This window comes from Aedes aegypti, chromosome 2, assembly GCF_002204515.2.
Source record: "Aedes aegypti strain LVP_AGWG chromosome 2, AaegL5.0 Primary Assembly, whole genome shotgun sequence".
NCBI classification, from domain to species: Eukaryota; Metazoa; Arthropoda; class Insecta; order Diptera; family Culicidae; genus Aedes; species Aedes aegypti.
The window spans coordinates 248,154,648-248,171,723 of record NC_035108.1 but is presented as its reverse complement, the minus strand read 5'-3'; the positions used below and the strand labels follow the sequence as shown (position 1 = coordinate 248,171,723).

Genomic DNA, 17,076 nt, shown 5'->3' with positions numbered 1-17,076 from the left:
AACGAGGTTAATTCGGTGATTATATAAATAAGCTAGACCTTGTACAGTATCGGACATATAAAATTCCCCAAAGCAGTTTTTCCATATAAAATTATCAACTTTACTTAAGGCCCAATTAAAAATGGTGCAAAAGTCAAAACTGAAAAAGTAGATTTCTCCTTATAAACCAAACAAAAATAAAAACACACAGCCGTTTCATTCGAAAAATTAAAGAAATCTGTGTGCCGATTTGTTTGATTAAATGAAGAAAACTACTTTTTCAGTGTTGGCTTTAGCACCATTTTTACTTGGTAAGTAAGCTAAACTTTGACAATAAAAATGCATGAATACAAAAAATGATGTATCAGAAAAACAACGAGTTAAAGCATTTAAGTATTCAACGCATTTATTCATCGAGTAATGATGGACAACTGAGCTGTAGACACCAAGATGATTTTACGTGTTGTTTTCATATTATGTACTTAAATTTTTACCTTGGTGCATTTTGCTTGTCAAAATTCAATCTTCCTGTAACTATTAAATAATTTACACACAGCGTACCCTATATTTCTCAAAATTTGTAGTCCGTCGAAAAATAATTAAAAGAATCGATTAACCCGTATAGGCCCGAGTGAAAAAAAAAACCAAAACCCTCACTGCTCAGTGAATACCTAACGGATTTCAATTATTTTTTGTCAGTATACTTGTACACATATCTAGATTCTAAAAGTGGCCAAAGGATCTCGCAAATGTTCCTGTGGCCGGAGTTATTCTGGTGGGTCACTGGGTCATGTCGGGTGAAAATGTTTCTGTGCTTTTGTGCCCCTAAAGGTAAGCAGATTTCAAGTCACTTATAATGTAGCCACTATATCAGAAAATTTTAAGAAAAACGTAGATCACGAAGCGGAGAAGCAGGTTGTCCGAGTTGGAACGTATCACCAGCAAGAAGAAGAATATGCTATCAGAAAAAAAACATGATTATTTATTATCTCTGTGTTCTATTCTCACAAAGAGTAAACATGTGAATCTTTCAAATGCGCTTCTTAAAAAGTAGATATTGAGTTGTTGGTGTCCCCGTTTTCTAAATCTATATATTAAAAACCCCAAGATGTGTCTGGACATTTTCCAATTCTACAAATAAATAGAAGTCGTGATAAGCGAGAAACATGAAGAAAATGCTGAATCACAAAGAGAGAAATCGCTGATAAGCGCCACACGCTTGGCGTAATGTCGCTTTGCCATGGGAATCCCTTGGGAGTCAGCAATAAGCAATAGCGCCAAATTTCCCCCAATTAAATGGATGGCAAACAATTTCCCATTCAAAGCATCACACATTTCCACGAACGTGCCCTAGATGGCTTCGTTAATTTTAATTGCCCTAATTTAGACTGATTGAATTGTATGTATATGCGTAAAATAGAAACGGGAATGGATTCACAGTGTTATGTACTTTGAATTTCATTATATTCCCAAGTAGATAAAATACACTTATGACACTCATGAAATCAACCACTGAAAGGTAACCAAGTTCAGTTGCGTGCGATCATAAATTATATTGTATATGTCCAGCCTGGCAAGGCGTCTGACAGTCTACACCTCGAGCACCTCATCAGCGTCACATCAATGTGCAATTGCGGAAGAACCGGAGGTCGAAAAACCGTCCAGTTCCATTATTGCTGTAAGCGCCGACCGTCGTCGTCAGCAAATAGCTTCGAAAATACGCGTCACCTGCCGCAACATTTCGCAACGTAGGACGCATCTTCAAAATGCCAATGAACTTGGATTGTAGGACGAAACGAAATCTCGCACCTTCCGTGTGTAGATGCAAGAAGAATCATCTGTTTTGGAAGAAAAAAAAACGGATGCCATTCTCCCCTCAAATCGCAACCGACTCCTACACCTGCGTTTTGCCGCTCGCGTATTCGTGAGGCGGTTTCTCGCTTTCCTTGCATTTAAGTCGCCGCGACGACGACATCAAAGTTTCTCTCCTTCTCCGAATGTTCAAACGACTTGTGCAAACCGCTATGTGCAAGGAACCTGTGTCCCAGTGGTTTATTTTTTCGATTTCGTGCGCTCTTAGATTATCTCCTGAACTATTAATTTTAACGATTGGTTTGTTCACGAAAAAAAGGAAATTTGAGGTGATTATAAAACGAAGCCAAACTTTGAATTTTCAAAGTCTGGAGAATCTGGTAATCGTCCGTGTTGAAAATTTGATCAATTGCTTACTGGCAAGTGGTGAACAATCGATCAAATTTTAGTGGAGAGCTGTTTGGTTCTTAAGATTTATGCTATTAAATATCCGAGGTGTGACTTCGTTCTATAATCATCCTAAAGCTTAAATTTAAAGCGGTAAGATATTATTTTTCTTCTTAATTTCATTCGAGTAGACATATGGTGTCTTCGACGGAGTTGTTTCAACAACTTTGTCAAAGACACGGTTTTTCTATATACAACTGACCCCTAAAAATAGCATTTTTTGAAATAACTTGTTTTCCACATTTTTACATTTATTGTGTTTTCTTGAAAGTTGTTGGTCATCCTTTTTATTTTGCTGAATACAGCGCCTTTTTCTCCTTCTTTTGATTGCTTAGCGTACTGTATAGTTCTCCATCCTGTCATTCAAGTCTATTCTTGTAACTTTATGACCTGCATAACTTTTCGGGAAAACGGGTCATTTAGGGGCCATTTTTCGATAACATCATTTTGTAAAAAAAAATCGGGTGAAAAGCCTTTTCTAATGATAGTCTAGATAAGTTTTGGTAAAATAACTAAGTATGCAAAGTGACTTATTTGTCAAGGTCAACACATCCAGAAAATATCATTGGAATCTGGGAGGGTGCTTCTAACATCTTTTAGAGTTGGCGCGAAATGCGTCTACTCAATAAGCGCACGAAATCAACAAAATAAGACACTGTGCTATGGTACTGTTTTCGTACACCCGGACGTAGTATCAGAGAGAAGTAGGTACCATCGCCGATCGGCATATAAATCGGGGTTTTTTCCGTCGTCAATCCGCTTTTAAAGTTTGCGATTGTTGGATTGGCGATGTTGCGACTCTTCTGGTCAGTAGAGCCATGCAATGCAGCGCCTTGCGGCAGGTTGGTAATGGTTAATCGCGTAGAGGTCTCTCTCCGTCGTCAGTCGTCACTCAAAAGATCCGCCACGTTACACGACCACCAGCAAGATTATGGCTACCCGACCAGACGTAAGAAACAAGATGATGATTTTTTTAATATCTTCTTCTTCTTAGCATTAACGTCCTCACGGGGACAGAGCCTGCTTCTCTCCTTAGTATTCTCATGAGCACTTCCACAGTTATTAGTTGAGATCTTTCTTTGCCAAAGTTGCCATTTTCGCTTCCATATATCCTGTGGCAGGTACGATGCCTAAGGAAGTCAAGGAAATTTCATTACGAAAAGATCCTGGACCAACCGGGAATCAAACCCAGACCCCTTCAGCATGGCTTTGCTTTGTAGCCGCGGACTCTAACCACTCGGCTAAAGAAGGCACCTTTTTTATATCACTAGTTGTTATAAAACATGTACAGTTACTAGTTAAAATAACATAAATTCTAACAACATTTGTATAACAAATTCCATTTCAATAACAAACTCACAGATGCAATGTCAAAAATATAACAATTGTTAATATAAATCTGTTACAAAAATACAGAAACTTAAGAACAAATCCAACTTGCTAACAAAATCAAAATATAGGGAAAATTTAACATCAAAATAACAAATGATGTCCAGGTCTTAGAAACGACACTATTTTTTTCAAAGCGTCGTATTAGCACCGTATGGCCAAGATGTATGCTCTTAACCCATATTTATGACATTAACCCTGAGGAAACCGATTGTAAAGTGAAATTCAACTGACATCAATTGCATAATGACTATTTCGCAACGATTTTACATAACACAACTGTTTTGAGTTCCGTAATGAATCATTGGATAACAATTTTCCGGAATTGTTAAAAAATAGTAGTTTACGGAACAAGTTGCAGAATGATGATTTTTACAGCACGAGTCGTAAATTTATCCTACGAGGCTTGCCGAGTAGGATAATTACGACGAGTGCTGCAAAAATCGAGTTCTGCAACGAGTTACGTACAACATTTTTTGCAATTTCGTAGAAGACCACTTGAGGGTATCAGAAATTATATCAGAATGCATTCACCTTTATTTTACAATTTCTGAAAAAATGTTGGGTAATGATTCATTACGCAACTCAAAACAGTTGCGTAATGAGAAAGCGTTGCGTAATGAATCATTACAGCACTGGTTTCAGTTAGGTAATGACTATTCCCGCACTCCATACTTCAGTGCAGGAAAGTAGGCCGTTTCATGACAGATTGGCGTGATGAAAAACAGCCTATTACGATGAGAAATTGCAAAAAGGTTTTTTGCGATTTCCCATTGTAATAGGGTGTTTATCATCACGCTTATCTGTCATGAAACGGCCAACTTTCCTGCACTGAAGTATGCAGTGCGGGAACAGTCATTACGTAACTGAAACCAGTGCTGTAATGATTCATTACGCAAAGCTTTCTCATTACGCAACTGTTTTGAGTTGCGCAATCAATCATTACACAACAATTTTTCAGAAATTGTAATTATGTAATATAACGATATAATTTCTGATACCCTCAAGTGGTCTTTTAGCACTTGTCGTAGTTCTCCTACTCGACAAGCCTCGTTGGATAAATGTACAACACCTGCTGTAAAAATCATCATTCTGCAACTTATTACGTAAACTACTGTTTTGTTAAGCATTGTAATCAATCAATCTGTCGATAACACTAGAGTTGAAACACTGCACAACATGCTTCTTCATTATGGTTGTAATGTATTTCGGCAAACATACAATAAAACTAAATGCTTATCCATTCTGTCATATAAACTCCGAAAAAATAAATTAATATTTGTTTATACCTTTTTATGTAGGAATTAGCTGCTATCCATACTTCAGTTAGATGTAGGAATTGATTTTCACGGCCTAATAATCAAAAGTATATCACTCTAAACTCTGAAAACCCATAAAGTACTTAACACCATGTTACTTTATGAAAAACTTATGATTTGGACGTCATATCTTTTAACTCTATATGCGTTTCAGCATTGAAAATAGGGTTCGTAGGGTCGTAGGGTTTGGGCCTCCTGATCTTTAGTCTTGCAATAATGTAATTTTTAAAGTCGTGGGTCTTTTTCACCTTAACTTTACTCTCAACGTCCGCATGAAGGTAGTCTCAAAATGTTGGTTTGAATATACGTTGTCGATTCAATATAAATTGGGAAGACTACTGTTGTTTATCTTTGTATTAGGCCATTTGCCCGTTAATTTGTCATAAGACCTACCAGGTAACGTAAATATAACATATTATTTCCATTTAAAATCAATAATTTCGCCCAAACAATTTAAACATACTTTTCAAAATATCTACCACTAGCTGTCAGCCGGCAAACATGATGATGCCTACTGTGGTTTTTTTTTGCCTAAAAATAAATATAAAAGAAACCAAAATTTCCCCAACTACCTAAAATTTCTGTGTTGTAAGTATCTTTTTTTGCTGATTTAAGTTCTTATGATTATGATTTTCTATCATTAATGTAGTGATGAATTAATGTAAATATATCTGAAATATCATTTCGCGTTATCATAGGCCCTAAGATTATGTGCGACTTACAATGTACAACAGTATTTATTTATTTTTTGTTATTTCCGTTGTTTTTTTTACGAATTATAAAATATAAGGCCTACATAATCGGTAATATGTTTTAAAATGATCAGATTACAAAACTACAAATTATAAATAATAATAATAGTTCGTAAACGATGTTTTAGATCATGTATCCATCGAAAGTTCTTAAAAGAAAAGAGGTTTCAAAGCATTCTAAAGCATTCTAAATGGATTCCGAAGCCGTTAATAATGAGGTTTTTAGAGATCTACAAAATGTATTCGATAAGGATTCAGATAATTTGCAGAATGAGGCCATTTTTAAATTTTCTAAATCATTTAAATCGTGGCAGTGAACAAAATCAATGTATTAGAATATTTACATCTAAAATACAGTCAACTCTCTCTCACTCGATATTCCGTATCTCGATGTCGAGTTAAAGAATTAAAGTAAAAGTTGGTTTCCATGGCAACCTTGATAGTCCCTTGCACTGTTCTTCATATAACTCGATACCTAGCGGACTTGGGGGCAAGTGTGCCACCCCTGCTTTTTATAAAAACTACAATATATATTATCTCTTTGAGCTTAACAATATGTTCCCTTATAGTTCACAATGCAATGATCAAAATATGATGAAAATTGCTCTATTTTTCACGTATTTACATCGACTTGTGCAAAGACAACCAAATTTGAGTGGATTTTTATAAGATTTTGTTGTTTCTAAATAGCATGGTAAATTATTAAGAGATTTTTGTAACGTACTGTTCATCGTGAAACTATTTAAATGTGTAAGTTATTGTGGCATTTGAAACAAAAAAGTTTTAAGTTTTACATACGAAATCCAGTTTGGTTGAAATGTATACTTATTGGGGTAAGTGTGCCACCTATTTGGTAAACACAAATTGTTGGAATGAAATTTATAAAAATGTAAACATCATCAACAAAATAAAAATAATAAACCAAAATGGCTCATTAAGTACCGTTTTACTTATCTACATCAATATTTTACCATTATTTAGTGCTGATCCAGTTCAATATTATACATATTCGCCGTAATATAAGGGTAATACATATATTGTATTGAATGGAGACAAAAATAACTATTTTAGTTATTCGAATTGAGTAATAGGAGTTACGCATGTTTTGAACCTTGTTATGAAGCATCCCCGTATTACGGTAAACTTAAAATTATTTTTTTAAATTATCGATTAGCGTCTGCTTTGTAAGTAATATTAATAGGAAATAAATAAAATTTCATTGCAAGTAGAATTACATGCGATGTTCATTCGGTGGCCGTCTTGCCCCATATGGGTGGCACATTTGCCCCATAGTGTCGAAAAATAGGTTATTTTGGATGATATTTGAGAAGCTCCAAAACTAACACTTTTTGAAATTATTTTCTTTTTAAATGGCACAGTGGTTATGAAAAGATGTGAAATCAACATCATTAGGCTAAATTGGTGGGTTTTATAAGCTTTAGGCAAAGTTAGAGAACAATTTGATAAAGGTGGCACACTTGCCCCAAATTCCGCTACCCAACTCGTTTGTCTCATCGATATCGACTGTAAAACAAACTTTAAAATCCCCAATGATCAAGCCATATTTTCCATACAGCTGAACCAAGGATAACATGGTCTTGAATTTTGAGCCCCGAATTATACAAGTTCCTATTCCATGCGAAATTATACTTTTGTAACTGTGCAACTTTGTTTTAGAATTTATATAACTATTCAATTAAATACATTTCATAAATGCAACATACTATTTTTTTAATTAAGAAAATGCAATACTTACTTTAAAACATCCAATTCTCCAGCCATGCTGCATTCGTCACAAAAGAACAGGCAGAACAGAAAAAAAACAACGATCCAAACTTGGACGCAAAGAGATGTTCATGCACTCGTATGGAATGGTGCATTCTCAAATAGCTTTGGCCTCTAAAACTCTCGAGTGCTAATATATAAATTACTACGCGCGGCGGTTGTTGCTTCTGCCTGGGCTGCCGGCTTTGGCCACTTGAGTCTCTGTTATAAGGTTTCCATAAGTAGTTGGCGCTGACTTTGGAGAGTGCCGAGATGATGATGGGCTACTGTGATGGCTCTTGATTAATTTGATTATCACACATGTAGGCATGCACCCAATCGTAAATATGTGTGTGCAATAAGTATTCGCAGCCTGCTTAGTTTGCTTAATTATGCTTGAGCGTTTCCATTCACTGATATTGTGGGTTAATGAGCAAGCAGGTGACCATGTCTTTGAAATGCACTGCACTCCTCTAGACGACACAAGACACAGTTCCAACTTTACGTGTCACTCACTCACAGTCAGCCATTCGTTGCAACCAATTACGAAATTGATCAACCCACGGTTGAGAGGTACGATTGTGTTTTTCTGGTTTCTTGGTTGGATCCGTTTCCTTTCCACGTCGATGCACACGGAGATATATTTTTGGAAGGCACACACGACTTTTGTTTTCGCCTCAGTACAATTAATTCCCGTCACTCGGAAATTAAAAACAAGTTTCACTTGAATTACAATCTCGAGGTCCAGCAGCAGTCGTGCACGAATCTCTGGAAGCAAATATATGCGAGCAACCCAAAAAAAACTGGCACTGAAATCACGCATACTCTCACTCACGATCTCCAGAAGCTGCTTGCGATTTCTTTTTAGAGCAATGATGAAAAATACCTACTAAACGTAAAGCAACCAAATAGGAGGCCCCCCGAGATCTACTTCACTCTACACCAGCCGTAATGTATGTCGTGGCTCAACGAGAGACAAAACGAGACAGAAACCGCGCGACAACCCCCACAATCTGCTTTCCACCCCAAAATAAAGAAAGAAAAAAAAACAAGAAATAAGAGCAACCACGAAAGAGAAGACTCGCGAAAAAGAAATACTTCACCACACCTAAGCAAACAGTAAAGCAGTGAATGCAAAACCACAACCGAACTCGCGAACACCTGGACGAAGACTGTCGCTCGGATGCAAAGGCGACCCACCAGGTAACCTGCTAAGATGCGGTAAATCGTAGATGAGCTCTCCTCGATCGTGAGACACGTTTAGACTCTCCCGCAGTCAAAAACCATCAGCTAGCGTCGCGATCTGCGAGCTGAGCATAGTGTTGCTGAAGAAAACTGTGAGCATGACTCCGGTTCGGCATGACTACTAAAAGCGTGACAGCTACAACATCGGCCGCGGGACAGCACTTACACTATGAACGCGGTGGCGCAGTCAACTACTAAACGCGGACCGGTTGTGGAGGCATTTGGTTAAAATGGGTGTACAGCAAGAATATGTGGTAAAAAATTTTGACAATAAAACAATCTATGATGCGGTTGAACCATTTAAATAAATAGGTATCACTTACCCGTTAGAAGACCACCTGAGGGTATCAGTACCCAAGTAACAATTCAACAGCAACTTGGCTATCATGTGGATTTATTAATATTTTATAACAGTTACGTGGTTGCTATAATAGTTGGAGGCGACATTTAACGATGCCAAAAGATGATATTTTGTAATTCGGCTCTTGGCTATTTTCAAAACCTTTTAGAGGCTAAACATACAGTCAAAATTTTGTAACTACAAAACTAGCTTTATTGCAAAATATAATACCTTATTTAATCTGCCAGCCGTGGCTGAACGACTCTATATTTCTTACGGCTATGATAAAAGATTAATATAATACGCCTTGTTGCCATGAAAGCTACGGGGCCCAGATAGCCGTAGCGGTAAACGCGCAGCTATTCAGCAAGACCAAGCTGAGGGTCGTGGGTTCGAATCCCACCGGTCGAGGATCTTTTCGGGTTGGAAATTTTCTCGACATCCCAGGGCATAGAGTATCTTCGTACCTGCCACACGATATACGCATGCAAAAATGGTCATTGGCATAGTAAGCTCTCAGTTAATAACTGTGGAAGTGCTCATAAGAACACTAAGCTGAGAAGCAGGCTCTGTCCCAGTGGGGACGTAACGCCAGAAAATAAGAGATATATATGCCATGAAAGCTGCTTTTAAACTACATGGCTTCCACTTGGTTTCTGATTACTTACCTTATTTATACCTCTCAAATCAGTATTTGGGCTCATAAGATGCGAAAACACCATTAGCATTGCAAATTTAATAACGTCACTAATATTGCGCTTTTACTAAAGAATATCAATTCCTAATGGGAAAATACAATACTAATATCCGTGTTTGTGTATATTCTTCAAAATAGCACGCCCAAACTGTCAAAATTTGCCAAATGCTGCTTAGTTACCATAAGAAGCGAAAAAAAGCTGAATCATCATCAATCAGCATTTATTAAGGCAATTTTACATCCAAAAATTCCGAATCATAACAGTGTGCCCTTATTTGTGTATTTATGATGACAAAACAGCATTTGTCGATTGCAATCTATCAATTATGATTCCGCCATATCAATTACACTCCGGTTGCCACAATTTCACTATTTTCAGATCGAATTATCTCCATGAATTCACTCATAAGATGCTATGGTATGATGATTGAACTGGCTAAATATGATTTGAAGCACAATTATTGCCCAAACACACCAAGAAATGTTGAATATGTTTTATTCTTCACCTGGCGGTTTCTTTAAGCAACTGCTAAATAACTAGAAATATACCACTAAAATCATTTTAAAGATGAATCAACATTCATCTAGAACAGGTGGCCTCAAAAAAGCTACCATTAATGCTATTTTGCTTTATTTGTGTGACATAAATATACACTTCATAGCCTCTTTTAAAGTGGGCAAACTAGTCACGTTTCAATCTACAATAGGTTCTGGGGGATGCGATGAAGGAAACAGTGCCTTGACCGTGGTTTTATGAGCGTTTATTTATAGCTCCCTGGAAGTCATTCGTAAAACTTAAATTGTTACTTCCCAAGTAAAAGAATGCGACGGCTCAATCTTCCCGGTTTTCTTTTTTTTTCTTGAGCATATGACCCATATAGGGTGTCCCAGAAAGTATGGGCACGACTTTGATAATGAATATCATAGTACTTTTCCAAACAATTAAATATTTTTATATTTTTGTATTTTCTATAGACTATTTCAACCAGCAACTGTGATAAATTAGTTTGATTTAATAATTATTATTATTGAAAATTTTGATTTTAGAAAATCAATTCTTATCTGGTTAGCACAGACCCTACATGTTATTTTTGTTGAAAAATAACTAGTAAAATATGTGTTTATCAAAATCTTTCAACGTGGTGAGTTCAAGTACATTGTATCAAGGGTGTTTTACATAAATTTTTGTTTGAAATTTAATATGGCTTTGTTAGAAAACACTTGAAAAATTGGAAAATTCGAAAAATCTCGTATTTTTCTCTCCACATAAGACAACATCATGAAGTTATAACTCTTCAGGCATTTTATAAAGTATTAAAAAAATATACATTTGAGATTTACGAAAGGTTAATTTTTATTCTCTTGGATAGGCAACTTTAAGTTTTGATTTACTCACGTTATTACGTGAATATGAGGTTTTTTTTACCATTTTCAAATCGACCACGGATGGAATCGGATTTTTAGTTCCAAAACAATTTTTTTTTTTAAATTTCAATTTGAATAAGTGATAAACCGATTAATTATCATACCGTCGCTGATAAATAGATTTTTTCAGATTTTTATTATACGCACTTTCTGACATAGAACAAATTTTGTAAAACAAAGTCGCAGTAACGCGATTTGTGCAAGACTGATAAGAGATGCTTCAAAAAAAATGTTACGTAATCAACACATTAATAATTATAGTATTCATTAAAAAATCTTAATCTACGCTTGTTGGGTACAGTGATCAAATGTGTAAAAATCAGATTTTTATCTTTACTAGTTTTGAAATATGTAGTATGGTGAAGTCGTGCCAATACTTCCTGGGACACCCTATATATGTTTCTCAGCGTTTCATCAGCGAGCTACTCATTTATCCAAACATTTTACGGGTGAAACATGAAAATCGGAAATTTCAAAAAATCCTTATCTGTGACAGTTAAAGGTTTTACATGTTAAAGATACAGGGCTATCGTCAATTTCAGGGATTTTAACGTGTTTTTTCTATAAATCTGTCAGCCTAAAATTCGTACGGTAAGCCCTGTTCGAAGTAAGAAAGATGGATAGTATCGTGAATTTAATAATACACTCCAACCTCTTTTTACGACCACTATTTAACGACCGAAATTCAGACAACCGACCGTTTTTAAAAATAATCAATATCTTAAAAAATTCAAAATAGAGGGTCATGATGTTCAACTAAATTGTTCAGCAGATTAAGGGCTAACATGTGGTTGAAATGCGGAATTCTGCCACCAGGCGGCGCTAGTGAGCATCGAAATTTTGTTTTTCTGATGTCTCAGGATCCTGACCACCAAAGATGTTCAGTAGCTCAAGCGCAATCATTATAAAAGCCATGAGATTCAAAATTTAGCCACCAGGTGGCACTAGTGAGCATTGATCTTTGGTTTTGCGATTATCTCAGGATCCTAACCACTTAGAAAGATGGCGCCTTCGGCAAAGTTGTACAGTAGCTCAAGGGCTACCATTAATTCAATCAAGAGATTCGAGATTTTTCCACCAGGCGGCGCTAATGAGCATGAAACATTTGTTTTCCGGATATCTCAGGATTCTGACCAATTAGAAAGATGGCCTCTACAGCAAAGTTGATCAGTAGCTCACGGTCTATCATTATTCTAGTCACGAGATGCAAGATTTTTCCACCAGGTGACACTATCTTTCTAAGTGGTCAGGATCTTGGAATATTCGCGAAACAAAAATTTCATGCTCACTAGCGGGGCCTGGTGGAAAAAAATTCGAATCTCTTGACTAGAATAATGAGTCATTGAGCTACTGGACATCTTTTCCTAAGCATATTTCTAAGTGGTCAGAATCCTGAGGTATCCGCAAAACAAAAGTTTCATAGGTAGATGAAAAACCGAATTTAGTACTATACCATTTAATTCCACTAGAGTTTGTATCCTTTGACAGATACGCGTATTTCGACCTCAACTGTAAGGCCGTGTTCAGTGTCGTGTACTATACTCGACTTCGAGTCTTAGTCGAGTCTAGTACATGACACTGAAGACGTTCTTACATTTGAGTTCGAAATACGCGTATCTATCAAAGGATACAAACTCTTTTAAAATTTTAAATGGTATAGTATTAAATTCGGTTCTTCATCTACTTATAGATATTCAACTGAACAGCTCGAATATTTATTATAAAAAAAATCATGCTCACTAGCGCTGCCTGTTGGAAAAATCACAAATCTCTTGACTAGAATAATGATAGTCTTTGAGCTACTGAACGAATTTGCCGAAGCCGCCATCTTTCTATATGGTCAGGATCCTGAGACATCCGCCAAACAAAAATTCTATACTCACTAGCACTACCTGGCACGCAAAATCTCGAATCTCTTGGAGTGAATAATGATAGTGCTTGAGCTATTCAACCAATTAGCCCAAGACGCCATCTTTCTAAGTGGCCAGGATCCTGAGATATCCACAAAATAAAAGTTTCATGCACGCTAACACTGCCTTGTGGCGAAATTTTACTTGAGCAGTGTTGCCAGCTACGACAAAATTTTGAACCATTCATGAAAAACTGGAATACAGTTAAAGAGTATTGCTTTGTTGCTAACCATTATATTTTTCTATTCCGCTCAAGTTTTATGGTTTTGATTTTTTTTTCTTATTCTTCTTAAACAGTGTTGCCAGCCACATGAACATTTGCGCTTCGACTGATTGTATGGCACGCAAAACTTCCCTTTAACTTTGGTGAACATTCGGTATCGTTACCTTTAAAATTTATTGGTATTTGCATATCACACCCCCATAAAATTGGCTTTTTTGATAACAATCGAGGAGTGTTGCCATCTATTGCCAAAATATGAAAATTTTAACGATTTTTGGAAAGTTCTCAACCCATGCTTCTACATTGCCGAATATCTCGGATCAGTATTTCCACATCTAGACGCTACATTTTTCAAAAGCATAATTAAAAGCCTGATTTTTACGACGGATTTTTTTACGACCCCGGTCGTAAAAAGAGGTTGGAGTGTATACTATTTTCATGACTTCTCAACTTTTGGACCAATACACAAAATCCAAAAAAGAACAGTCTTAAACTATAAATGTACGACTGAGTAATATATATTTACTGATACATAAATGAGCTAATTCTTGATAAAACTACTAGTTCTCAACCAGGAGACTGGAATAGATGTGAGCGAAGGACGCTCAAATTGTCAATTGTCAAATACTTTGTGTTTCATTTTTTTAATAATATTGAGTTGAAGTTATAAAAATTGTTTTATCATTGAAGCAAATAATCAAATCAAAGTATGTTTGAGGAACGGAACACTTTGAATAATACCAATAACCAACAATGCTCAGGGTGGCATAAGAGGTATCATTAAAGCCTTGATGATGTAACAGCTAATCAACGGAAAGTTTTGTATAAATTGCAATAATTGGTTCCATGATCTTCTTTCTATAAAAACTGTAATCATGCTTAATAGCTAAAAAGCTTGGTTTTCTAATTAACAATACGACTACAAATATATCAAACAAATTTCGCCAATTATAAAACGTGCTTAGGAGAATTGTATCATCCCTAGACAAACATGACAAAAAAGGTTTCGGCAGATGGTAGTAGATATGAAAAGTTTTAAAACTACATATTGCTATTGCATTTAAAACAATGATCATCCAGAAGTCTTGAAAATATATGTTCAACATGCAGTTTTATTATCGTCTTTTTTTATATTGCGGGGGCCAAAGCCAAGTTTCGGGGGGGCCAGGATTTCACTAAGAACTTCTCCTTGCTTTAGATAGGGATTCTCCAAGAATTGTATCATCCCTAGACAAACATGACAAAAAAGGTTTCGGCAGATGGTAGTAGATATGAAAAGTTTTAAAACTACATATTGCTATTGCATTTAAAACAATGATCATCCAGAAGTCTTGAAAATATATGTTCAACATGCAGTTTTATTATCGTCTTTTTTTATATTGCGGGGGCCAAAGCCAAGTTTCGGGGGGGCCAGGATTTCACTAAGAACTTCTCCTTGCTTTAGATAGGGATTCTCCAAGAAATTACTCCAATGATTTTTCTAATAAATTGCCTTGCATAGTTTTAAGACATTATACTAGTATTTTATTCCAGAAAAGCTTACACTTTTTCGAGGAAGTTTACAAATTCTTCAGATAATCGGAATTAGTTTAACAATTTTCCATATATTTTTGCAAGCAGTCTATGATTAGTATGAGTTCTCTAGATTTTTCTAAGAGTTCCTCCAAATATTGTAACGAAAATTCTTCAAGCATGTATTATAAAACAATTCAGAGATTTTTCCATGCTTCCTTTGGGTTTTATTTTAATAATAATAACTATTTATGAACATTTCTTGGAACACCAAAGGAATTTTTCTCAATATACTGCTTATTGAATTCCATAAATTTCTGCAGAAGATATTCTTAGAAAAAATCCTGGATGAATCTTTGAATGAAAAGCTCCGGAAAATTCTGGAGGAACCTTTTAAATCATGCTCAAAGGAATTCTAAGAAGTGCATTCGAAAAACTACTAGTTTCTAAAAAGATCCGCAGAAAAGCTCTTAAGGACCGTCCATAAATGATGCAGCATTTTAGGGGGGCAGTCTTAAATTTTGTAACGAACCATATATTAGGTATACGAAAAATACACAGATAATAATATTTAAATTTCAATGTAGTGTAAACTGAGTATATATAGTAAAATTAAACCAAATTCATCTATAGTTACGGCATTATGCTAAATTCTTAACTTAAGTGCTTGAATGCTACTTAAGTGCAGTTTATTTTGATGATCCAAATATGTGCATGAAAATAAGCCTAAATGTACAACATATTTTTAGTTGTGTACGTTGGGGGAGATAGGTTTCGAAAATTGACCAAAAAATACTACTTCATTTATGGACGCTGCCTTATATGACCGTTTGTAGGAATTTTGGATGATCATGGGCAATTCCTAATTCTCGGAGTAGTTTCTAGTAGAAGTATGGCAAAAACAACTTAAAACAGAAATAAAATTTGTTTCACAGTTTTTCTTAAAAATATCCCTGAAAGCACATTTTATTGAGAATCTTTGAAATAACAAGAGTAATGACAAAAGAAATATCTTAACGATATTCCAAACATTGATAAAAAAAGATGAATTTCTTGAAATGATGATGAATTTTGGATTGGTTCCTGAAATAAACATTGATAGTATCCCTGAAACATTTCGTAGTCATTCTGATTGTAATTCTAAAAGGAATTCAAGAATTGATTATTTTGAACGGAACCTGTTTTTTGCAATTTTTTTATTATCCATCTATTATATTTAATCATAACTACATCGTCCTTGCACACTTTCTTGCCTAATTGTACAATAAATTTTGCGTGTCTCGATGAGAGGCGTTGACTAATATACATGAAACCACTTGCTGTGCTGAAACAATCTTGCACCTTTCATCGATTGCACCTTTCGTGCGTTCCTCTGTGCGTCGCAAGCGATTGTTGGTAGCACATGCAAGCTTCGAATCTAACTAATGATAGGTTTGCATTGAACTAGATGCAACTAATTTGTTGATCCTGTGGCAGGCATGGCCCTCTGTCCACTAAGTGGCTTTACTCCTAACGTAGGCAGGTGGCTCACACGCAGTTTCTCTACGCTGTAAATCGCACCTCGTTATAAGTGCAACTCTGGTCAAAAAGAGTTTGTAACACTGTCGAACTAGGCTGACCATAAGCCAACCAGATAAAAACGGGACAAATAAAAAACAAAAACGGGACAATTTTAAAAGACATAGATTATGCGATTGTGCTACTTTTCCCCGAAAGGCCCGTTTCTCCGAAGCCATTTCCCCGAATGACCCGTTCCCTTGTAAAGTAATGCAGCTCTAAAAAGTGCAATAATAGTCTTTACCCGAGCAGGCGAAAAAAGCTAAGTCATAGCAAATTTTGATATGGACATACGAAAGTGATATTAACATGAAAGATATAAGAGATAAAATATCCGAAAATAATATCTAAAATTTACTTCTGGAATACTATTAGCATATCATATTTAGCTTTTATAAGATCTCACCAATATCAGCGAGCTATTCCTTAGATCTTGCGACATAAAATTTAGCTATGGCTCAAAAGTTCCAGGAATACAATTTTGATATTATCTTCAGATCTTTTATCTCTTATTTCAATCAAATCAATATCTCGATTTAATGGTCAGAACATTGCTTCTGCTCGGGTAGTGAGATAGTGTTGAATTAGAAAGATCGATAAGCTACCAAAGAAGGAGATATTTGATCATTCTCCACTAAATACATATTGCCCAAAATACATATTGTTCACCACCTTGAAATGCAAAAGGTTATGACAATTATGAGT

At 35.7% G+C, this 17,076-nt stretch overlaps 1 protein-coding gene across 2 annotated transcripts in view; it reads right to left on the bottom strand.

The window, feature by feature from the left end:
• Positions 1 to 8,636, bottom strand: part of LOC5569378 (dual oxidase) — a 193,434-nt gene extending 184,798 nt beyond the window's left edge. The window contains exon 1 of one of the 2 annotated variants that reach the window (XM_021844763.1): positions 8,571 to 8,636. The gene's annotated coding sequence lies outside the window, so the exon portion shown is untranslated. The remainder of the gene's footprint in view (positions 1 to 8,570) is intronic. The other variant, XM_021844767.1, reaches the window with a different exon arrangement.
• Positions 8,637 to 17,076: the final 8,440 nt, after the last annotated feature.